Here is a 26846-nt window from a genome sequence, read left to right as displayed (position 1 = left end):
TATGACCTAGTGTTACACAAAATTCCAATTATGTGTGACAATAGTAGTGCTATATCTATAATGGCTAATCCAGTTAATCATTCTAGAACAAAGCACATTGATGTAAGATACCATTTTATTAGAGAACAGGCTACAAATGGTATTATTGAGCTCATTTTTGTTCCAACAGAAAAATAATTAGCTGACATTTTTACTAAACCTTTGGATGAAGCAACTTTTATTAGACTTGTAGGTGAAATTGGAATGCTTAATTCTTCATCCTAAGGCAAGAACTCAGCTAATGTTTTGCAGCAGATTAATTTCTAGCAAATCAAAATTGATTTGATTTAATTGGAAATTAACTGAAATATGAATTATAAATATTTCAGAAATCTCTGCATATTTATTTTTCAAAAATAAAAATTCAGTTTGGAATTTTTCAAATTCTAAGTAAACTGTCTAAATGTTAATTTACATCTTCAATATGTAAAATTAACACAAGGCAGAATCAAATTGATCAAAAGTTTATTTTTAGTTCTCTACAAGAATAAATAAGATGACTTATCGACATGTATTTCACTTCTTAAAATGACTTGTTGATAGACTAATTCAAAATGTCTATTTTTGAGTTCTCGATAAGTCATTTGCTTTTACTATAAATACCTAGACATCTCGATACATATACATACTTACACCTTCAAGAACTCAAGTGACCAAGCTTTCAATCCAAAACCGATTTCTCTCTCGTTTCAACTCCTTTCTCACTAATTTTTCTTACCCATTCACTCTCACTAATCAACAATGGCACTCAATATTATTAGAGCTACTATCCCTGAGAAAGGAACCAATTTCCTAGCTTTTACTGATGCTAACCAAACTCCTGATAGTTTCAAGGGGTTTGTGAAATTATTTTCTGAATCTTACATTGTAGGAGCTTTAACTGCTAACCCAGTCCTGTACTTGGATGTTCTGCATGAGTTTTGGACAACAGTTATGGTAAGGACTGTTATGAATGAAAATTATGTATCTTAGGTGGTAACTTGCATAATTGGAGGCCAACAGATAGAGTTCAATGAACAAGATGTGAATATATTTTTGGGTCTACCAACTGCAAACTTAGTGGAGGTGCCAACCCAGGATGAACTGACTGAGTTCATGGATTTCATCAACTATGGTGGAAGAATCAACTTGTCAAGCTTGAACAGAACAAACTTAAGGAAGGAATGGTCCTTTATATTTGATTCTATAGTAAAGGCCTTCACATGCAGGAAGACAGGGTATGACAACATTTCAAGTGTGGTGCAGAATATGGTGTACTCAATAGCCCACAACAGACACTTGAATGTTGGTCTATTGATTCTGGAAAAAATTACAACCAGGATGACCATGCCCCAATATGCTAGAGGTAAGGAAATATTCTTTCCTAGATTCATAATGTCTACTTTAAATCATAAAGTAACATACATACATTTGTTGGATGGTATAGATAGCACTAAAATAGGCAATTGTAAGCAAGTGTCCAAAATAATATTTGGTTCACTTACTACAAAGAACAAGGTAAATGTAAGTCTGAAAATCACTCCATTCATGATGGAGAGGTTTAGGACTTACCCTTACCCATTGCCTGACATGAGATCAAATGTACAAGCTAGTACAACTATGGTTCCTGAACCTGTAGAAGCAAAAATACAGGAAAACCAACAGGGACCTTCCCAAGCTGAAACCATTTCTTCACAATAATTAGCAGCTAGGACACCAACCACTTCATCCCCTCAAAAGGGTGAAGTGAGTAAAAAGAAGAGAAATGAGGTAACCTTAACTGCTACGAATGAGAGTGGTGAGGAACAAACAGAAGCTGAGTCACCATTGGTCAAGAGAACAAAGAAAGATAAGAAATATGAGTTGACCACTCAAACCACCTTTGTATCCTCCTAAAAGGATGCAGTTGTAAAAATAGGGACAAAACAGACTCTAGATACATCCTCTCAATAGGGTGTGTCTATTGAAAAGAGCATTCTCCCCAATGCACCCTGTACAGAGTCTGCACAACCAACACTTGAACAAATTCAAGTGTATGGTAGAAGAAGTAAGGATGACACACACAATGAGAGCACATCTATTGAAGTTCCCTCATCCATTCAGGGGGAGCTGCCAACACTCACTTCTGAACAACAAATCTTAATATCACAAATTTCTTCATCACATATAGCACTTGAATCCATTTCTCAAGTGCAAGCCAATTCAAGTGACTTGGTTCAAGAAACCTTGCTCACCACTCAGACACTACAATCAGATGGTGAGAGGCTACTAGCTGGGGTAGACCATGATGACACCATCAAAACCATGGGGGATTCATCAGTTTTTCCTGAAGACCCCATGGATGTTACAAATGCACCTTCATGTGTAAATCAGCGTTCACAGGCTGTTAGGTTTGAGGGTAGTACTCCTGTGGGGGAGCTATCTAAATCCTCTCCAATTCAATTGGAGGTTCCTGTTAAAGGAACAACTCCCCTCAAAACCCTAGAAGAAATTGCATTAGCAGTTGATGCTAGGAGTATAATTTCCAATGATCCTGTCATGGAGGAGGCAAGTATAGCACATTCAGGTGACAGTGTGGTGCAAAAAACACAAGGGTTTGAGACTGGCGCACATGATAGTAACCCAGTTAAATCCCCTCTAATTTAATTTGAGGTTCGTACAACTAGTGTGTAACAACAACTTGTCATAACCACAGTACAAACTATGAGTCAAACTGTGACTTCTGTCATGGGTGGTTCTAATCCCTCACAATAACCATCAACATCACAATTTCAACAACCACATCTTGTCTCCAACTGGCTCCAAGAAGCTGCACCTCAATCAAATCTTGAAGAGTTCAGGGTGGATCAGCTTGCAGGACTTGCCCAAATTTCTCAACAGTCGCTGACATCCAATATGTCTAACCAGGACTATCAAGCCATTATGCTCTCCTATCAAACATATGTCCAAGAACAACAAGAAAAAAATGTTAATAAAGCTGAACATGATGACAACTGTGATGCTTGGCTGAACAAGGACTATAATCTGGAGATGGATGGTATTTTAGCTAAGTCCAGGGATGATTATTTGATAATTTTGGGCAGCAATGCTAAAGCACTAACTCTTGTTCAAGTTTATGATGCCATTAATGAGGTCTACAACGCTCAACTCAAAGCTTTCCATTTCTTTGGAAAAGCACTAGAACTCAAGATGGTTGGTCATGAAGACAAAATCAGGAAACTGGTAAAAGAAAAGATGGATGAGATCATACCATCACAAGTCAAGATCATTTCTAAATTCAAATATTTTGATGATCAAATGGCAAGGATGAATGTGACTACTATTGAAAAAGAGGTCAAAAATCTCAAACAATGCTTCATTGCTCTTCATCAAGTGGTCCAACGGAAAATTACTAATTCAAATGATGCCAAGATCCAGCTGGACCAGCTTCACAAATCAAGATATGAGCCTTATGCATTGCTTATGGATGACATCAAACAAGTTGTGGAAACAACCTTTGGCTCCTCAACTTCTATAAGTTCACATCAGCCTATCTCAACCTCTACAAATCTTCAGATCCAATCTCGTCAACAACAAGTTTCAGACTTGCAGACCTCCAACGCTTCCCTCAATGCACAAGTTCAAGCCTTGACTTCTCTAGTCAAGAGTTAATAATCAGATATCCAGACCCTGGTGGACTCTCACAAGCATCTCCAAATGCAGAATTCTGTTGCTTTGGGAGCCATCATAGGGAAGCTCAACATACCATTGCCCTCTCAACCTGAACAAATAAGGCCAGAATTACCAACTCCCCTACTCATGCTTGTCACCAAGACTAAGGGGGAGATTGAGGTTAGGATTTAACAATCCAGGGACACTAAAGCTAAATCTAAAGAGCCTATTCAGGTTGGTCAAAGCTCAAGTGCTAAAATTGATATTAGAAAAGAAATACTTCAAAAGGCTGCAGAAGGACCCAATCTAGACCAGGAATTCAGTGAACTTCTTGCAGTCCTAAGACTGTCTCTTCATAACAATTATGTGACCTACAAGAAAGCTTTGACCAAGAACATTAACTTTATCAGGGCAGTGGTTGTGAAAATTGATGACTTCTTGGAGAAAATGATTGTTGTGAACATTAATGATGGTGGTGTAGACAGGTGACTTCAGGTGACTCTTACAAATATTCAAATTTAAGAGCATCTGAACTGGATGTAATGATTGACAGAGTGAATCCAGTTATTCCAGAAGACACTCAACTTCTCCATGAGCTCAAAAAGGCACATATAGCAGCTTTTCCTGAAGCCTATCTATATCCAAACAAAGGAGTAATCTATGTATGTCCTACAACCAATCAAGCCAGACATCTCCTTAATCCTAAACACTGTGTCTGATCAAACATAAGGCTGATCATGACTTTGCAGTCTGATCTAAAGTACAAAAGGAACAAGAAGTATGAGGATGTTGAGATGATAAGGATATTGTACAGATATCTTGTAAATGCTGACACCATGTTGCCAAACATTCAATACAATCTAAGAAATGACAAGGATGATGATGAGCTGAAGGATGACAAACAAAAACCTTCTGGATCAAATCCAAGTCAATCTTCTAAAGCAACTGGAAGCAAGGACAAGAGTCAAGAAGAGAAAAAGGATGATGAGAAGAAGGATGGTGACAAGAAAATGAGAGGAGAAATGAGAAGCAACAAAGGCATGATGGCTCAGAACCACAACAAACCCTAAAAATCCAAACATCTCAAGCTCAACCTTCAAATCTAACAATCTCAAACATCAAACCACCTCAAACCTCTAAGCCCAAATTTCTATACAAGCAAACTGCTAATACCTTACTGAAGATACCAATCACCACAAGCCAAAGATCTCTCAAGAAAATCACAAACCTACCTTCTGCAAAGCCATCGCTCAAAATCAACTACAAATCTGTTGGGAGAAAACCTAAGAAAGCCAAGCCTACTGAAAAAGTGGAAGTCACTGAAAGGGCCATCTGGAATTATTTCAAGCAGAATATTTTTCTACCTTTGAAGTGGTGCATCTTAGATGAAGATTATTTTCAACAACTAGATGAGGAAATAATTAGAGTCTGGGTTATATCTCTAAGGGAAGTAAGAATCTACTATGAAGATGGATCCTTAATATTTCTAGGCTACAGCTTAATGGATTCTCTCTCTCTCTCCCACAGAAATCAAGAGAGTGATAAGTTTGTTGAAGGGTAAGGATACTGTTACAAGAGCATGGAGATCTGTTTTGGCTGAATAGTTGATTGAAAGGGAGGAAAGGAAAGCAAGGTATAATGCTGAATATGAGGAGAAGATAAGGAGGTACAATGAGGAGATTGAAATTTTCATTAAAAGATTAGAAGAACTCAAGGCCAAAGGAATGAGCATAATCTCTAAAGATGGAAAATTCTTAAACATCAATGCTGGCAAATTTTCAAGATTTAGGATTGATTTGCTAAATGGTTATCCAAAGGCAGAGAGACTTATACTTGTAGAAGCTCTAAGTGAGACATCTATCATAGAAGAACTTGAAATTCTTGTCTACTTAAAGGATCTCATTAGAGAAAAAACAGAAGCAAAAATAGTCTTTACCTGATGCTTGTAACTATTTAAACTCTATAAATCTCCTAATGTATAAAAGTTGTAATTGTGTCAATTTTTATGTATTAATCTTAATTTTTATTACAACTTGGGGTTAGTCTTGTTAACAGGCATGAATTTGTGTTCAGCATTCTTCTCACAAATTGGGGGAGATTGTTGTGCAAGATATGCCTGTACAATAAAAAGACTAAGTCAAATTGACAACCCTAAGTAAGTTGTATTGTAATCTTAGTTTGCATATTGTATTGTAACATTAAAGTCTGTAAAAATGTCAAAGAGTAGACTGGAGACTTTTTCTTTAAATAGTATCAAGCCTAAAAATTCTATCTGGAAGAAGATCAAGAAGATCATGCCTCAGAAGAATTATGAAGAAGCTTGGAGTTGAATAAATATGTTTTGGGAAAAATGTTCCAAGTCAAGATCTCTACAAGTCATAGATTTAGTGTTATAGAGAAGTCATTCGACAATTCCAGAATGACTTATAGAGAAATCAAGAAAGCTACTAGAAAACTTAAAGATATCGACAAGCCAAATTGAAGACATGAAGATTGGAGATATCGACAAGTCATTTCTTCACTAGAGAACTCAGAGATATCGATAAGTCAAATTCCACTAGAGAACTCAAAGATAACGGCAAGTCAAATTTTACTAGAGAACTCAGAGATATTGACAAGTCAAAAAATCATTAGAGAACTCTGAGTTATTGACAAGTCAAATTCACTAGAGAACTCTGAGTTATCGACAAGTCATATATCACTAGAGAACTCTGAGTTATCGACAAGTCAACAAGTCACTAGAGAACTCAGAGATATTGATAAGCCAAAGTGAAGATATGAAGATGATAGATCTCAACAAGCTAAATTCTCTTATAAAGGACTCAGAGACCTCTACAAGTTAAAGAAACTATAGAGTAATGAGAGATCTCGATAAGCCAATATACTTATCGAGATGTCAAGTTCTCTATATATCAAACTGGAGATCTTGAGGTAAAACTCAAAGTATAAAATGCAGACCAGTTCAAAATCCAAGATTAACAATCAACAAACAATCCACTCATTTGGATTTACAAGTCTACAAAAGGTAGCTTGAGGCGTGCAAGATCAAGGGTGAAGATTAACTAACAAAGGAAGATCAAAGTTAACACAATATGCAAAGATATGCTAAGCCAGAAATGGAAGATATACTTTTTCTAAAATGGAATGATTAGTGATAGTTTACCAAAGTGAATAGCATGTAATAACCCTAATTTTTGGAAATTTTTGAAACCCTGATGAATAGTAACTTTTGCTGATATTGCTGATTAATAAAAATTTTCAGACCACCCTATGAAGGGGTTCTTTAATGGATACTCTAAGATCATATTAGCACTTCATAATGTATATGAGGGTATGTAAAGATCGTCAAAATTTGAATTCGGACACTTTGATTTTTCCCGAAAATCCACGAGATACCGACATAATTAAGTATAAGGTAACATGATGAAAAAGATTTCAATTCAAGGATTATAAGAGAGGATCATTTAAGGAATATAAAATATTAATAAAGGTTTAGTGAAACCCAAGTAATAAGATCCCGGATATGATCCCTCAAATGATTAACGAAAATGAGAGTTAAGTGAACCGTAAAACAAATAAACGACCAAAGGGAAAGCACATGCAAGTAGCATGGGAAGGAAGTTTTTAAGAGAAGCTAAAACATGTGGTTGTAAGTATAGACACCCTCACGCATTGAGATTGTGACATGTGGCAAAGGAATGATGCAAGTAATGACATAAGCAAGTGATGCCATCACTTTATCAAGATATTTGGTCAAGAATTATCCTCCACCAAGAATTTCTTTCTCATTTCCAAAGGCAAATCAAGCAAGCAAAAGCTCTCCCCCATTTTATTCTTCTTCCATTCGACCTTTTCATAGAAATGGTGAAATAGATTTTTAAAACTCAAGCTCTAGGCCATGGAAAATTACAAGGTTTGTTTCTTTGGATCCTATAATTCATAACTTAGTTATGCTATAAGTTTGAAGCCAACATTCCAATGATTCCTTAGTTAAAAAATTCCTCAAAGTTCTTGATGAATAGTGTTTTCAAGAACTAACATTTTGTTTTCTTATGTTTTCTTTAAGATCCAAGCTTGGTAGAGATAGTTAGAGGTTCCTAGAGGCTTGTTAGTAATTCTCTGCTCTCCGAGGAAGGTATAAACTCTTGAACCCTTAGTTTTAAATTTGTTTTTTTTGGATAATAATGGTTATTAGGATTTTGGGTCGTTTGTGGTTGATGTTTGGATTGTTAATAATGTGTTGATGATTGTTAATGGATGAGAGATTAAGCATGATTTTGAACCTTGATTGATTAAGTAGTTTAGTCAATTTTGAAGATAGTATGATATTGGATTGGATTGAGATTCTTGGGTTCATTATGACTGAAATCAGTAGCATAGATGTGTATCTTGAGTTGTTGTTGATTGGTATTTGGATTGGTATGATTTGGAATTGTAAAATTTGGGAATCATGTAAACATAGCCGTTGTAACGCCCGTTTACACATAGACTGTTTGTGCTTTGAATTCGGATCAGAAACCTCACCAACCAAACTGTAACTTTAACATTTTTAGCTATATCGTGTCGTAAGCTTCGTTTTGGTATATGGTTCGCTTAGATCCGATTTACGGTTTAGGAGAAACGACCATTTCAAGTTACGGCGTTTCACGAACGAACCTTTACCCCTCGCTTAACTTTGAAACCTTGTTTAAGGCCCTTAAAAGACTAATTGGATTACGAAACAATTTTGTAAGGTGAATTAGGCAGTTGGTAAAGTACTCGCGAAAGAGTCGCCTTAAAACGTTTAATGATTAGTTTCATAAAAATAGTGGAGCCGAGGGTACTTGAGCGACTTATGTAAATCGTTAAGCGCAAAAGCGAACGGTAGGGTCTAAGTGGATAAAGTCTAGTTTCTTAAGTGACCGTGGTTTAATTCTGGCTTATGTTGTTGTTCATAGGTTACCGGACCCACTCTAAGCTTAAGTCTACCCCGGAACACTCAGGCAAGTTTTCTACCCGTTATACTGTTGTTGTGATGTAAATAGATATGTGCATTATCTTGTGATAAGTGCATAATTGTTATTAGCAAATCTTGCGATATATTGAAGCATGTTGATATAATATATATATATATACACATGCCTGTTTTGAGATTTTGATATTTTATTGTCAATTCACTTGCTTATAAACTGCATAATACCTATGCTAGAGATAAGCATTACTTGCGTATGCCCTTAGTATAGGGGACCCAGAGTTGAACACTTTTCTAAACCGGGAGGCGATGTTCCCGAGTATATTATATATATATATATAGTTTTCAAAACTATTAATCAAATAATGTTTATTCGATAGTTTTAAATTATAAGTGAATATTAGTTTGAATATTCATTCGAGGACTTACGACTCCGTTTATTTTATTAAATAATATTCATTATTTTCTTAAAGAATAATGTTTCGTTATTCGCCAAGTATTCGAGAAATGATTGATATCGTCAATCATTCTTACCTAAATATTTTCATAAAGTTATTTTCAAAACTTTTACTTCAATTGCTTTGATAAAAGCTATTCGTTATTTGAATATTATTTATAACATAATATTAAGATATTCTTTGATTATCTTGGAATTGATTTATTCTACCAAATCATCCTTATTCCAGACACTTTTAAAAATATTTTCGAGTCTTCAAAATGATTTTAAAGGCTAGAGCGGATCCCAAAACTCATTTTCAAATTTAAGATCTTTCTTTCGAAGGGGACTTGAATACTCGCTCAAAAAGTCTGAGGGATCCGGCTCTATGGTGTATTTTATATTTGCAACGAGGTTGCTATTTTGAGAAAACAATTTGATTACTAGCCCAACATTTGGGAAGTAAGTCCATCTAATTGAGTCGGCATAAGCGACAGGCCGGGGTACGGTCTATCAAGGTGTAAGAGGCTGGGTGACAGTCCATCAACGCGTGACTGGCCGGGTAACAGTCTACCATGAGGTTCTAATGAGGCCAGGGTGATGACCGGAGAGGAATTCATCCATCTACTAGTAAAAAAGGTTACTTAATAGGTATCTTTGCTTGATCAGCAAGATATCGGGTTTATGCCAAAAAATTTCTTCTTTCCAAATTCATTGGGTATTATAACTCTGTTTATGCTTTTCATAACAGAGGTTTTCAAGGAAAGTATGAGAGAAATATATAGGTGTCTATATATATTGGGACTTAATGAAGTATCTCGTAACTTCATTTCTTTTGAATGATATTTCAAAGATTGAATCTATTCAAGTCTTATCTTGTAGTCTCATCTATGTGATGAACTTTTCAAATTGATTATACCTTGAACGGTGGTAGTTCAAGTAGTATTCGGAAAAGATATAAGTATATTGGAGTATTTTGTAACTTTATCTTCTCAACTTAAATCTATTTAATGATTATCTTATACATGAAAAAGATTTTTAGAAAAACGTTGAGACAAGGTTAGATATATGAGATCACCTTGCAACGATATTTTTGTACAGTTATAAACTGGAACTCTTGTATAAGGATTTCAAAGATTTTGAAAAGTATATATACATATATTATAACGACTCATGTATTTTTGAATTATTTAAATATGTGATTATGGAAATTATTAAATAAATAAAATATGTGTATTGGTTGTGACCGCTATGTATTGTGTGATTATTATCTATGTGTGATTTATGGTGTACCGGGTTGTCCGCGGGATTAATTATGGGGTTGTATTGAATTATTTTCAATTTCAAAAGTGGATTTAGTGCAAATTTAAATGCATAAATATTTGGAATATCTTTAAAATTGTTTTTATGATTTTATAATTATAATAATTATTTTTGGAATTTTACAAAATTTAAAAATCAATATTTTATCAATTATTTAACCCTTTATGATTTTCTGATTACATTTATTTGTAAAATCTGTAATTAATTCCAGAATTCTTCAAAAATTATGAAACTCATATTTATTGAAGTTTGGAATATTTCAAGAATTTTAAAATTATTTTGGTAATTTTTGGGATTAATTTTACCCGCGCGTTGTTTCGTTTTATTGATAAAAGCGGATATAAGTGGTATTTCAAAAATTGTGTTAAAATTATGAAAATTACATTTTTATAAACTTCGGGATATTTGCAACATTTGAAGACTATTTTCGTGATTTTCTGAATTTGTTTTAAGTATAGCTCAGTTCGTTAATTATTGAATGCGGGAATAAGATGTGTTTCATAATTTATCTAAAAGTTATGAAATTCATAAATTATTAATTTCGGGATATTTAGGAGACCTAAAACTAGTTTGATAAATTTTTGATTTATTATAGCCGTAAATTATTCGTTAAAAATGTATTATTCGAGTATAGAATTGGGGTCCCGGATATACCATAGGCACGTGTCAAATTCTTATAAAAAAATTGACACGCGTCCCTTTTCAATTTATACGTGCAGTGCAGATTGGATGATAAAAAAAATAAAACAGACATAACCCACATACACAGACACAGTCCTCTTCTGCTCAAGCTCTCAATCTCTCTCTCGGCTATCTGTTTTTTCTCGATTCAGCCTCTCTCTCGATTGAAATCTTTCACCTCCCCTCCCTCTCATCCTGTCTCGCCTATTTTTTCAGTTTTCTTCTGTTCCAACCGCCTGTTTTCCGGTAAGCAATCGCCGGAGTTCCGCTGGCCTGCTTCCTTCGTTTGTGCCTGTGGTTGTTTAAATATATATATATACATGCCGTATATATGTGCACGTGTGTGTGCTAAATTATGTTTATGTGTTCAACCGCTGTGTGTGGTGCCCTGTGTTACTGCCGCCTGTGCGGTGCTATTCCGACGTGATTGTATCTCTTTTTGTGTTTATGCGCGTGGCGCGTGTTATTGTCTTAAAGGGATTTTTATTATTATTTTATTACTTTCTGCAGGGAACTAACGAATGATATTCATGAGATAAATAAATTATGTGCAAGAAGAATTATTAATTAATTAGTGGAATTCGCGAAGGATGTCCGATAATCGGAAACCCGCGAATTTTACCGCCGTCGGCGATGAGCCCCGGCGAGCCGACGGTGGACTGTGATGATTTATTCTGAGTCCTTGTATTTTTAAAATAAATAAAGGAATAAAATATTAGTAATAATTAATAACTACGATTGGGTTGGATTTTGGAGATGTATGGATTTTGATTGATATTGATGACTTGATTCGGTGGATGGGGATTATATTTGGATGGTTGTTACGTTTGTGGTGGATTGGTTTGACGTCGAATTGTTTGACGAGTTAGTCCGATAAATAAAGTAAGTACTGCCCGATTTCGGAGAAGTCAAATTTCAGAAATATGGGAGCGTATCCAATAATTTTTGAGATGTCGAGCGAATATATATAGATATATGTGCATATGTTTTGTACAAAACCTGAGTGTATCATGTGATGAAATGTTTTGCCAAAACCAATAACCCTAATTTCGTACAATAATGAGTATACGTATTTTCTGGAAACGAATACCGAACCGATTTTCGAAAACGTGAACCCTAAGTGATATGTGTATTATTATATGAAGTATGTTACTAGTTGAGTTTGTTTAATGCATAAGTAGATTGTTAGCGAGGATATGTCAAGCATAATCGAATGTCTAAGTTAGGGTGTTTCGACCTTGTAGGTTCTAGTCGGAATGCCCAAGAATTGGCATTGGACGAAAGATAGTTGGTGATCAATCGAAAAGCTCAATAAAGTTCCAATCAAAGGACTTAAGTGTTGAGGTCGAATCTAGAGTGATCTAGTGGATAGACAAAAAAACCTGAGCGACAGAGTCGCCTCAGAGTCGATCAGTAATAGTTGTAAAGCCCTGTAAGGCAAGTACTTCTGAACTTTTCTTCAAGATATATCGCAAATATTTTCGAACTGTTTCATAACATGTCGCTATTATTTAAAATAACCCATGTTTTATATTGCAAGTGCTTTAAACTATTTACCCTTGAACCCTGATCTTTCTTGATCTTGAGCCGTAAGCCTTATTCTTTGTAAACCATCCTTTGTTGATCCTCAGACACCAAACCATACAAATATGATACTACACCCCAAATGTATAACCACCAAACACCAAACACTGGAACAAAATTGTTTGAAAACACAGAAACTTTTATACTCCAACCGTTCTTTATAACATCAAAGAACTATACCTTGAAAAATCATTACTTGTCTAACACCTGATCCTTTACGGACTGAAAACCGTTTCTTATACGTACCCTGATATACCCTTGTGATATCCATGAGTTTCCTTACGTTTTATTCAAGTGTTTAATCATAATTGATTATGATCTTGTTGTATCGAATTATATTGTTTATCATATTGAACTGCTTTAGAATTGAATAGTTTTTTTATATGTATGGACCAGATTCGTGGTCAGACCATATCAATGGTCAAGTTAGGCCAATGTGTGCCTTGGATCCAGTAGTTAGAGCAGTGCTGTGTGCGTTGCTCGGGGTTAGTGCGTGACTGATCAGCAGCCTAACCTTGGTTTTAAAAACTTAAAATGAATATCCAATTCTAATGATTATTTAGCAATAAACTTGATTCCTCTGAATCATCTCGTTTGATCATTGATTAACCTCAATTATTGTCATTGTGATTTGCTGAGCTAGTTAGCTCACTCTTGCAAAAAAAATTTATGTATTCTACAGTTAAGAAGGATACAGTTGATAGCGAGGTTTCCCAGTTCAATGTACGAGCTAGGATTTCAGATTGAGTTGGATCGAGCTAGCATGAGCTTATTGCGGTAGTGAGATAGTAAGATTGTAAGAATAATTTTATTATCAGTTGTAAGTTAAATTAGTTGGGATTTGGTACGATGTAATAAAAGTTAAGGTTGTGGCTTGTTCTCATACTTTAACCTGTTGCGATCCGTGGTTATGTAAAGCAAGGTTATTGCAAATAGTATCTTATATACAGGTTTATATGTTGTGTTTGTGTTGTGGACCCCAAACTTCTGACCCGGGTTTGGAGGGCGTCACAGGTTGGTATCAGAGCTACAGGTTATAAGTCACTGAAACAAGCCTAGATTGTCGGGATTGGGTAGAGGGTTAGGATTAGGAATAGGAAATAGAAAGATAAGACGTTGTAAGTTTGAGTGTGATTGTATAGTAGGTCTCCGGCACGGTTCGTATTGCTATTTGGGATTCTTAGCTTGCGACGTGATTTCCAGACAACGACAATGGCAGATCCTGACTTCCCTGTATCATCTGATCATTTGGAGCCTTCCGTTCGAGGATCGTCATTTCCTCCCAGATTTAAATTACACCTTGTTCTTCCGTCAGTATTAATGGTACTACCTTCTGTTATGACAGTTGCACCTTTTCAAGCTATTCTACGCTATTTTACCACCTCTTGATATGAGCCTATTTTCTTCAGAACCTCCATCTGGTTATTCTTGTTTTACTGGACATTTGGTTTTGGGTGTATCTTTTCAATTTACCCTACACCCTGTTCTATACCCTAGTTTAAAATCTGTCCTATGAAGCAATAGTACCTACGAGGATGGATTCGGGAGTTAAAGTAAATAATGAGTACTTGAGATATAAATAAAGGTGAGAAGAAGTCTAGAAAGAAGATTCAAGTGTTCCGGAGGATAGCTGTTACCAGATTAAAATAACAATTAGTGATTAGGCCACCCAGGACTAGCTTGTGGAATGGATTAGATAGATATTGAGAAGAGAGTTAGAGGAGATTATGGATCTGGAGCTTTCATAGGAGTTAGGTAATGGTGTTATGACGATGTGATATATTTGTAGTAACAATGTGATATGTCGTCAGTGGACTTGTTGACTATTGGATAACCTGTTCTACTTACGACTGCAAAGTTGATGACGGGAGCATTACCAGAATGAAAGTGTTGATGCGAAGCTACGAATACAATAACATGCAACGAAAATTGAAGTGATCGTCGATTAAGGAAGGCAAATGGACCCAATAAAGGAGATAAGGTAGATTGAAGTAAATGGACCTTTATGTGATCGTTCCTTTAATTTGGTACCTTGTTATAGGTCGGAAGGACAACAACCAACTCATACAGTAAGGACAACCAAATTATGATTTTCAAAATCTTAACAAGTTTTCGAAAAAGATTTTTCCTTACAAAATTTCTAAAAGCCTTTTTGAATAAAAATAAGTTTTAAACATTGGTTGTCAAGTTACTACTTGAGTTTCTTGTTTGTCAAAAGACTCGGATTAGCTGGAAGGATACTTATTTTAGATTTAGTATTGTTAATTCAGAGGACAAAGTGATCCGTGATTATGAAGAAGTTGGTTATTCCTAATAGAAAGGTACAAATATTGTTTGATAAGATTAACAACAGAATCAGCGTACGGAGCAATTACTCATCCAATTATAGGACTATCCAAGTTCAAAGAATTCATTGATTTAACAGAAGCCTGAGTATGACTGAAGGAGATTGAGAAGATATCCAGATTTTCTTAAAAGAAGAATATTATTAACAAAAGGATCGATATGTTGAATGATTCGGGGTTATTCTAAATTGAAAGAGGAAACTCGAGGTTATCTGGTAGGGACGCCATTATAATCGAATTGTTAAAGTATTATACGTGTAGGTACGATGTTAAAGACACAAGACCTAACAAGTAAGAATATACCATAATGCTTAATTTGCGAAGGCATTTCAGCGTACTTTCTAAAGTTGATATATGACACAATTGGGATATGATCGAACAAGCTCGAAAGATGAATACAAGTGAAATATGGATGGTGACTAATGGTATCGTTCTTGTCTTCAATATTACATCATATATTCCTTTTTAATTCCTAAAAATGTATGAACTTCTTTTCTTAATAAACTCCTAATGATAATATCAAAAAGGAGGATATTGCATTCCTTTCAAATTTAATTGGTCCCCTCAAGTTTTGCTCTCTGATTGGGACAAACAGTGTTATGATGAGACATTTTGTCGGGATGACGAAGAGTCGGGTGGGACGCCACCTAATCATGAGCTGTATGTCATATGGTACGAAAGACTGGCCATCTTAAGTACCAATGTGGTTGTCTCATTCATATTCAAATCATCATTTCTTCTTTCTTTCCAATTCAAGTTTATTAAAATCGTGAATCCTTCTAGTTGTTCTGTCGTACTGTTGTTCTTTGCAAAAAAAAATTCAAGTAAAAATCAACTTATTCTGAACCAAGTGGGAAAAGTTCCATCTACCTTTCATGCATGGAAAGGAAACAAGGGCATATGGCGAGAATTACAAATCACTAACCTAGTCAGGAATGCACTAGGAGTCGAGGGAATCTACTCCAATAAGGAATACGTCTCCAAGAACGAGAGTTTGTGAGTTATTTGTAAAATATGTTATTCAGAATACGAACGTGATGATATAGATGATTATGGTGAATACCTTATGCGTTAAAGTATTGAGAGATGTGGAAACAACTTGATTGTTTATTTCCCCCAAGGAATTATTGATAAGATGATTTACCCCGTTGAATTCAAAAGATTATGACTAAAGGACTAGCAAATTTAAGAACGTGTATTTGTTAAATAAGTAAGTACTAATGGTGGAATTGAGATTTCTGGCAATAAGTTGTGAAGAATCGATATCATTTAAGATAAGAGGATTTGACATTATTCTAAGGAATGGATTAACTATGTAAGCATGATTTCCAGACGAACCGTCGTGATGAAGAGATAGTCCTAAAGACGTTAAATGAGAATATGATGAGGCATAAAGGAAAAAGGAGGGTAAAGAATTTGTTAACGATGATTATGGTGATCAAGATGTGAGCATTATAGTGATTCTGAGATAAATAAAAGTCAGAAGCAAACAAAATTTGAAGATTTTATAGCAATTAAGGAGTTTCAAGATATGTTTCCAGATGAGTTATCAACATTTCCTCCCGATAAAGAAACGAAGCTCGCGATTGACTTAGCACCTGAGATGAAGCCAATGACCAAGGCCTTACACAAAATGGCACCAGTTAAAATGAGGAAGTTAGCAAAGCAGATGCAAGAGATGCTAGAAGAAGAAGCGATTATACCTAGTGTATCCCATGAGGTGCACCGGTACTAATTGTTAATAAGAAAATGGAAGTATGAGATTATGCGTCGAGTAGAGAAAACTCAACAAGTTTACTATCAAGAGTAAGTATCCGTTACCTCGAATTAATGATTTATTTGATCAGATGAAAGAAGCAGAGTATTTTCTAAGATTGGATGTTATCAATTGGAGATTGAATCTATAGACATATCAAGGATAATTTTCAGAACTAAGTACTGCTGCTATAAAATTCTAACAATGCCATTTGGATTAACCAATATACCAGTAATATTTAAACTTGATGGACAGAATCTTTAAGGAATATATGGATGAGTTGTATTTGTGTTACTTAAAGTCAACGGAGGACCATGCCAAGCATTTAATGACAACTGGGGAGTCGGAGAAGAAAGAAATTATATGTAAAGTTTACAAGGTGAAAGTTTTGATGGTAGAAAGCATAAGTAATCAGTGAGGAGGAGACCAAAGGAGATCCAGTAGAAATTAAAGTTACTATGAATAAAGAAAGACCAAAAAGCACCAATAAAAGTAAGGAGTTTTATCATGGACCAGTTATTATTGAAAATTTGTGCAAGGTTTTTTTTTTAAATTGCAATACCTTTGACGAAGCTAACCATGAAAAGCAAGAAGTTTATATGAAATGGAGAAGGGTAAAGAAAGTTTTGCGGAGTTAAAAGGAGAGAATGATTACAACACCTGCTTTATCATTTTGAAAGTATCAAGGAAATTTGGTAGTTTATAGTGATACTTCTCGTAAGGGAATAGGATGTGTGTTGATGCAGCATAATAAAGTTATTATATATGCACCCAAACAACCGAAACCTTATGAACATAAGTATCCTACTCATAATTTGGACTAACAGTAATAATATTTGTGTTGAAAGATTGGGGAAACATGATATGTATGGAGAAAGGTGTAAGATCTACACGGACCATAAGAGTTTGAAGTATGTATTCCCGAGGAAAAGTAAATGTAGTGGCAAGCGATAAACAAAAAGGATAGAACGAACATAGAAACTGCACCAGAAGAATTAACTACGGAATTCTAGAAGTTAGAATTGGAAGCTAAAGTTCATAATCCAAAAGGAACAAGGTTGGATGGTATGACCTTTTAGTCGAAGTTGTGAAGGGAAAGATAAGATGTCAATAGAAGATAATGGATCACGATGTTAGTATTTAGTAAGAGGAAATTTATGCGCCCGGGAGAACGATCACGATATCCCCAGGTTTTCTTCCAGCACTTGGATGCTACAAATAAAAGGATTAAGAAATGAGATCCCACAGGGAATTCACAATATAAAGTAATTAATTTATTGAAGAAATGCCAAGATATACGGAAATTTAAAGAAAAATAGTGATAACCAGGTATAAGAAGAAAATTTCAAGATGAATTAGGAAGTGTTGGACATGCCAAAGAATTAAGGTAAAATATTGGAGGCCTAGTGAATAAGGCAGACCCAGGGAGTGGTTTTACAAGAAGCGAATCATAAAATGTACCAGTGATGTTAAGGGAGAAAAGGAATGAAATTATGAGAGTATGTACTGATTATCGGGAATTTAATAAAACAACGAATAAGAAGAAGTGACCTTTATAAAGAATTGATTACTTATGAGACCTAATTCAAGAAGTGTGTTATGTCTCGATGATTAACTTAAGATTCGACCTGAGAACATATTAGAGATTACGATTAAAATGAATTATGAGCATTACCAGCTCTGGTGATATTATGTGAAATAACAAGTGTATCAGTTGACTATAAGGAATTAAGGAATGTGGTGTATAAGGAGTAATTGGATAAGCAAACTGTATTTATTGATAATATCCTCAGCTATTCAAAGAATAAGAAAGTCTGTGTGGAATGCCCAAGGATTTTCCTCCAAAGATTAGAAGGAAAGCAACTATCCGTTGAGTCTTCAAGTATGAAATTTTGACCGAGGTTAACAAAAGATTCTGAATTAATCCATTAACAACTACCTAAGCAAATCTGTATGGTAACAGATGCCTTATGCCGACAGAAAGGATTGGATGTAATTAAGACCACTGAGGAGTTAATAACGAATTGGAAAGAGTGGAATTTGAATTTCAAATACTTAAAGGTGATAATACATGAATATATGAGATTACTTTTCAGCCTTAACTAATGGAAACGAGTAAGAGATGTTTAAATGTTTGGAAACCAAGTTGAAAATGAGTACCTCCTATCATCCTTAAACGGAGGGTCAAAGTACGGAAGTGATTCAGGAAATGTAAGATATGTTGAGAGGTTGAGTTTTAAGGAAACACTAGAATGATCATTTATCATCAATGTCAGCTTTGAAATGCCATTTTACCAAGCTTCATGAGAACGCAAGTGTATGTCCTCATTTTTATTGAGATAAAGTGGGAGAAAGAAATTTGTCAAATTCTAAATTAATTCAGTACACCAAGAGCGTAGTAATATTGATTGAAGCAGCTCGGAGTAGACAAAGAAAGAAGGCGAAATTGTATCGAGAGAGAATATGAGTATAGAAATAGGACCAGTAGTGTTAGTACAAGTTTCATCTTGAAAGAGATTGGATAAGTTTGAGTAGAAGGGACAGGTTAAGTCCTAAAATTAATGAACCATTCGAGGTATTGATAAATATAGGTAAAGTTGTTCATGAGTTGATGTGACCGTCACAACAGTGTATACATATAATGTGTTTTGCTTGTCAATGTTAAAACGATAAGTATTTGATTTGAATTAAATGATTGGTTAGGAGCCAATGGGCTCTTGTCTAAGTTTATTTTGCATATAGTAATCGATCCAAATTCTTGATCGTTAAAGGCGAGTTCTTGGAAATGATAGTATATCCATAGTAAGTACGTTTGAAATCCTCGAGTAGAAGAGTCTACTTGGAAATTAGAGTCAGGTATGCTTGACAAATATCCTCATTTGTTTAGTTAGACTAGATTTTTTTGAGGACAGAATCTTTTTAAGGGGGGAATGATATAACGACTCGTGTATTTTTGAATTATTTAAATATGTGATTATGGAAATTAACAAATAAATAAAATATGTGTATTGGTTGTGACCGCAATGTATTGTGTGATTATTATCTATGTGTGATTTATGGTGTATCGGGTTGTCCGCGGGATTAATTATGGAGTTGTATTGAATTATTTTCAATTTCAAAAGTGGATTTAGTGCAAATTTAATTGTATAAATATTTGAAATGTCTTTAAAATTGTTTTTATGATTTTATAATTACAATAATTATTTTTGGGATTTACAAAATTTAAAAATCAATATTTTATCAATTACTTAACCCTGTATGATTTTCCAGATTACATTTATTTGTAAAATCTGTATTTAATTCCAGAATTCTTCAAAAATTATGAAACTCATATATATTTAAGTTTGGAATATTCCGAGAATTTTAAAATTATTTTGGTAGTTTTTGGGATTAATTTTACCCGCGCGTTGTTTCCTTTTATTGATAAAAGCGGATATAAGTGGTATTTCAAAATTTGTGTTAAAATTATGAAAATTACATTTTTATAAACTTCGGGATATTTGTAACATTTGAAGACTATTTTCGTGATTTTCTGAATTTGTTTTAAGTACAGCTCAGTTCGTTAATTGTTGAATGCGGGAATAAGTTGTGTTTCATAATTTATCTAAAAATTATGAAATTTATATTTTATTAATTTCGGGATATTTAGGAGACCTTAAAACTAGTTTAATAAATTTTTGATTTATTATAGCCGTAAATTATTTGTTAAAAATGTATTATTCGAGTATAGAATTGGGGTCCCAGATATACCATAGACACGTGTCAAATTCTTATAAAAAAATTGACACGCGTCCCTTTTCAATTTATACGTGCAGTGCAGATTGGATGATAAAAAAAATAAAACAGACATAACCCACATACACAGACACAGTCCTCTTCTCCTCAAGCTCTCAATCTCTCTCTCGGCTATCTGTTTTCTCTCGATTCAGCCTCTCTCTCGATTGAAATCTTTCACCTCCCCTCCCTCTCATCCTGTCTCGCCTATTTCTTCAGTTTTCTTGTGCTCCGACCGCCTGTTTTCCGGTAAGCAATCGCCGGAGTTCCGACCGGCCTGCTTCCTTCGTTTGTGCCTGTGGTTGTTTAAATATATATATATATATATACATGCCGTATGTATATGTGCGCGAGTGTGTGTTAAATTGTGTTTGTGTGTTCAATCGCTGTGTGCGGTGCCCTGTGTTACTGCCGCCTGTGCAGTGCTATTCCGACGTGATTGTATCTCTTTTTATGTTTATGCGTGTGGCGCGTGTTATTCTCTCAAAGGGATTTTTATTATTATTTTATTACTTTCTGCAGGCAACTATCGAATGATATTCGTGAGATAAATAAATTATGTGCAAGAAGAATTATTAATTAATTAGTGAAATTCGCGAAGGATGTCCGATAATCGGAAACCCGCGAATTTTACCGCCGTCGGCGATGAGCCCCGGCGAGCCGACGGTGGACTGTGATGATTTATTCTGAGTCCTAGTATTTTTAAAATAAATAAAGGAATAAAATATGAGTAATAATTAATAACTACGATTGGGTTGGAATTTGGAGATGTATGAATTTTGATTGATATTGATGACTTGATTCGGTGGATGGGGATTATATTTGGATGGTTGTTACGTTTGTGGTGGATTGGTTTGACGTCGAATTGTTCGACAGGTTAGTCCGATAAATAAAGGAAGTACTTCCCGATTTCCAAGAAGTCAAATTTCAGAAATATGGGAGTGTATCCAATAATTATCGAGATGTCGAGCGAATATATATAGATATATGAGCATATGTTTTATACAAAATCTGAGTGTATGTTGTGATGAAATATTTTGCCAAAACCAATAACCCTAATTTCGTACAATAATGAGTATACGTATTTTCTGGAAACGAATACCAAACCAATTTTTGAAAACGTGAACCCTAAGTGATATGTGTATTATTATATGAAGTATGTTACGAGTCGAGTTTTGTTAACGCATGAGTAGATTGTTATCGAGGATATGTCAAGCATAATCGAATGTCTAAGTTAGGGTGTTTCGACCATGTAGGTTCTAGTCGGAATGCCCGAGAATTGGCATTGGACGAAAGATAGTTGGTGATCAGTCGAAAAGCTCAGTAAAGTTCCAATCAAAGGACTTAAGTGTTGAGGTCGAATCCAGAATGATCTAGTGGATAGACAATAAAACCTGAGCGATAGAGTCGGCTCAGAGTCGATCAGTAATAGTTGTAAAGCCCTGTAAGGCAAGTACTTCTTAACTTTTCTTCAAGATATATCGCAAATATTTTTGAACTGTTTCATAACATGTCGCTATTATTTAAAATAACCCCTGTTTTATATTGTAAGTGCTTTAAACTATTTACCCTTGAACCCTGATCTTTCTTGATCTTGAGCCGTAAGCCTTATTCTTTGTAAACCATCCTTTGTTGATCCTCAGACACCAAACCATACAAATATGATACTACACCCCAAATGTATAACCACCAAACACCAAACACTGGAACAAAATTGTTTGAAAACACAGAAACTTTTATACTCCAACCGTTCTTTATAACATCAAAGAACTATACCTTGAAAAATCATTACTTGTCTAACACCTGATCCTTTACGGACTGAAAACCGTTTCTTATACGTACCCTGATATACCCTTGTGATATCCATGAGTTTCCTTACGTTTTATTCAAGTGTTTAATCATCATTGATTATGATCTTGTTGTATCGAATTATATTGTTTATCATATTGAACTGCTTTAGAATTGAATAGTTTTTTTATATGTATGGACCAGATTCGTGGTCAGACCATATCAATGGTCAAGTTAGGCCAATGTGTGCCTTGGATCCAGTAGTTAGAGCAGTGCTGTGTGCTTTGCTCGGGGTTAGTGCGTGACTGATCAGCAGCCTAACCTTGGTTTTAAAAACTTAAAATGAATATCCAATTCTAATGATTATTTAGCAATAAACTTGATTCCTCTGAATCATCTTGTTTGATCATTGATTAACCTCAATTATTGTCATTGTGACTTGCTGAGCTAGTTAGCTTACTCTTGCAAAAAAATTTATGTATTCTAAAGTTAAGAAGGATACGGTTGATAGCGAGGTTTCTCAGTTCAATGTACGAGCTAGGATTTCATATTGAGTTGGATCGAGCTAGCAGGAGCTTATTGCGGTAGTGAGATAGTAAGATTGTAAGAAAAATTTTATTATCAATTGTAAGTTAAATTAGTTGGGATTTGGTACGATGTAATAAAAGTTAAGGTTGTGGCTTGTTCTCATACTTTAACCTATTGCGATCCGTGGTTATGTAAAGCAGGGTTATTGCAAATAGTATCTTATATACAGGTTTATATGTTGTGTTTGTGTTGTGGACCCCAAACTTCTGACCCGGGTTTGGAGGGCGTCACATATATACTGAATATTTTGCGCCTTGGTCGCGATAAGATATCAAACTTGGTTCATTTCTTCTTGACCAAGATTTTCATGAGTACTATAAGAATGCTCATATATTGTTAATTATTATACATGTTATTTTGGTGGGCTTGTTTCTCACCCTTGCTTTATTCTTTCATCACACAACAACAGCTAGACAAGATGAACATGACCAAGCTCCCAATTCGCGAGTGGATAGGAAATGTTCCGCAGTTTCCTATAGGCGTTTATGCCGTTATAGCTGAGGTAGGACTATAAATAGGCTAGGCTTTCAACTTTTAATGTACCAGACTTATGTATATTTATGAATTGTAATAATGGCAAAGAATATGTAAATTTATTCATAAACCCCATTTGAGGTGTAATGGCTATAATTGTGGAATAAAATGACTTGTGTTATTTTTGATATTCATCTATGAGACTATAACTTGTGGTGTGTGTGTATATTGTGGGGTCACAGTACGCAGCAGTTGGTTGTTTATTAAGATTAAGTGTTATTAATGGAAATGGAACTCGTGACAACCCAGATCCCCGACCCCGGATTTGGGGGTGTTACATAGCATCTCTTATTATATAATGTGTAAACCAGTAGTTAACTATGATATAAAGTTAACACTGGTTCTTTTTTAGAAGTAACAATTTAGGTCAGAAAAATCTTGTATTCTCTCAAGGAAGAAGCTAAGCTCTTCATCAACAAAGAGCCTAGAAAATTTGTAGCAAAATATTCTTAATTTTAATATAAAATTAAGTGAGTTTTAAAAGATTTGTGTTCACTATTATTGCTTGTTTAATTTCAATATTAACACATCTCACTGCAAGATTTAATTTATTTCGTTCATAATCATAAACACTTCAAAAAAAGCATAAAAACACAAAAACACATTTAGGCCCTCTTTGTAATTCATTAGGTAACATTACTGCCGAAGGTGTCTGCGCGGATTCATACAGAAAGAATTGGGTATGGGTATGGGTATGTTTCTACTACTATCTGTTTGACATCGGCCTCACTTTCCCGTTGCCAAAACTTATTGCCGAAGTACTCCAAACGTTGTAAGTGTCTCTTGGACAACTCATGCCGTTTACATGGAGGACGTTAGCCTGTATTGATGCTGTTGAGGAAAAACACCAATTGAAAATTAATGTTGAGGTTTGAAGTAGTCGTACAACATTCAGAAGTTTAGCGGCTGTTGATTTGGTTTTTCTAGTAAAAATACAGATGTTCCTCTGATTCTTAATAACGAGATTGTTAATGATAGGAACTGGAAGAAGATTACTTTTTTGTTGATCATAGGATGTTGGGTGCTGATGTTGACTATTTGATTGAGAAGTGGAATAATATCGATAACCCTCCTCGGAACCCTTCCTTTATCATTATTTTTACTTAGTCGTCAGCATGATTTTTGATTCATATAAATTTCTCTAGTTGATTTTTTTGTGTGTCGTCTTCATAGCTCTACATACTTCTTATATCTTTGTTCCCTAATCTTCTTCCCTTTAATTGTGATTCAACCTATAGTTGTTCCTTGCTTCTTCATGTACCACTACTTTCATTAATCACATTATTATTTAGTATTTGATGTCAATTCCCCTTTCCCTTTGTATCCTAATTGTCTACCATTATTGTTCCATTATCGTATTTCCCTCTTTGTGAATTTCAGACACGAATGTTGAATCTGATGACAATTATATTGCTGCCAAAGAGATTACTGAGAAGATCTGTAATCTGCCTGTTGGTGAGAAATTGTGGCCTAACTATTTGGATCACCCTATTCGCAATGCTAGCAGAGTGAATATTGTTAAATTTACTAATAAGATGAATAAAGGAACTGCAAAGGTTGAAGGGAGCATGTCTGAGACTCCTAAAAACAAAGGTGCTGCTATAGGGACTAGAAGTTAACGGATTATGTCTTCCTGTCTCTAAGCCCTCTTTGTCTATTTAGAGTATTTCCTCAGAGTCTAAAGACATTCCCGATACTACGAATGAGATTTAAATGAGCTCCGGATGCAAGTATGCTAGAGGCATACGTCGAATAATTTTCCATTTGACGTGTCTCCTTATTTCTTGTTGCTCTTTACTAATTTTCTTGACACACATTGACCCATACTTTCTGATTGTAGAGTTTAAGCCACACGTGATCAAGCCTCTGTTATTATTGTAAGGATTTGTTTTAGAGATCCTGTGAGGATAAGACCACTGAGACTGAATCGTCTAAAGCTCCCCTCTTGGCAAGCCCCAGTACTAGCCCTCCCATCAAGATGATCAAGACAACACCATCTAGCACAGGTACTCGTAGCCAATTCACTCCTCTCGCTGCCCAGGTTTATAGTGTTGGACCCAAACCCTCTGCATTAGCCCACTTATTGGGAGACATGATATTGCCTCAATCTATGGAGGGTCACTCTGCCAAGACTGTTGAATCCATAATGAATTATTCTGCTGGGTATTCTTTCCATGTAAGTAACACATCAATCTTTCTTTCTGTACCTTTGTCATATAACCTTTATTTTTATAATTATATATGCTTCTTGAACTATTCAACTCAGACTCTTTAAAGTATTCTGGTAATTGCCTGTGAGGTGTATGAGCATGAATCCAAGATTCTTAAGGAGATCGAAGCCGAACACAAAGAATGTGCTAACAAAATTCAAGCTCCAGAGGAGTTAGCCAGCCAGGATCTCAAGGCCAAGAATGAAGTGCAAAATAAGCTTAAAAACTTTGCTTCTAAAGTCCAATATTCTTTGGCGAAAGATATGCGTGAGGAGGCAGACAAGGTGGTGCACCAGCAAATTATGCGTACTCGTGTCGACATGATGTTAGGGTACCATAACGACGAGTGGAGTTCATGGAAATTTGCAGAGACCGTGTCAATATATATAATGAAGCTTTTCCCGATGATGCATTCCCTATGAACGAGTTTGATGCTCCTATTAATAATAATGTTGAGATGAAATTTCCAAGGGTAGCGCCCATGTTGATGAGTGAACAACTCTTTGTGTTTCGTTTTGTTTAAGGAATTTGAACTATTTATTTTAAGTACTTTTCGTGGCTTGCTACTATACATCCCTATTTCTCCTTATAGCAGGGGATGTTGAACTATTTTGTTGGTTTTTGATGTGACAATTAGACATGCCTGTGGTGTGTCATTTTTACCTAAGGATTTCCTTTACCGTTTCCTTGCCTTTTCACTTTCTTGAATGTTCCTGGATGTTTTTGTTATTTAGCATTTGGAAGAAGATTAATCATATGTTGATATGAGTTCAGCACTTGTGCTGGTTGTCGTTAATCACACTCGTTGTTCCTAAGTAAGTCAATATCAATTTGTAGACTCACAAGTTGTATGGGTAACTTTTATTCCAGACCAAGCTTGGATGAAACTTATATATCCTGACCTTATCGTTAACTGACTGCTTATATGCTAGCAATCTGCCCCTGTCATAAAAAATATGGGACAATTCCCAATATTTCCTGACCTTATCGTTATACTCAACAGATTGAGATACGTATAATTCATGTGTTATCTTATTTTTATTATAATACGTGGGTGCATGCACTCATAAAGTGGTTAATAGGTATAACACCCTCCAAATCCGGAGTATAGATTTGGGGTATTATTAACACTAACTACTTACTAAACCTGTACCAGCATAATATAAATAAATAATTACCCCGAACTACTACTACTCAGGATCTTTTC

At 35.1% G+C, this 26846-nt stretch overlaps 1 long non-coding RNA gene across 1 annotated transcript; it reads left to right on the top strand.

The window, feature by feature from the left end:
- Positions 1 to 24010: 24010 nt before the first annotated feature.
- Positions 24011 to 26301, top strand: LOC141685995 (uncharacterized). Its single transcript, XR_012560734.1, has 2 exons — positions 24011 to 25605; positions 25696 to 26301. It is a non-coding gene; the product is annotated as an uncharacterized LOC141685995 (long non-coding RNA).
- Positions 26302 to 26846: the final 545 nt, after the last annotated feature.

The sequence above is a fragment of the Apium graveolens genome, chromosome 9 (genome assembly GCF_009905375.1).
Source record: "Apium graveolens cultivar Ventura chromosome 9, ASM990537v1, whole genome shotgun sequence".
Lineage (NCBI taxonomy): Eukaryota > Viridiplantae > Streptophyta > Magnoliopsida > Apiales > Apiaceae > Apium > Apium graveolens.
The sequence above is the reverse complement of the archived record's forward strand: the minus strand, read 5'-3'. Positions and strand labels throughout refer to the sequence as shown.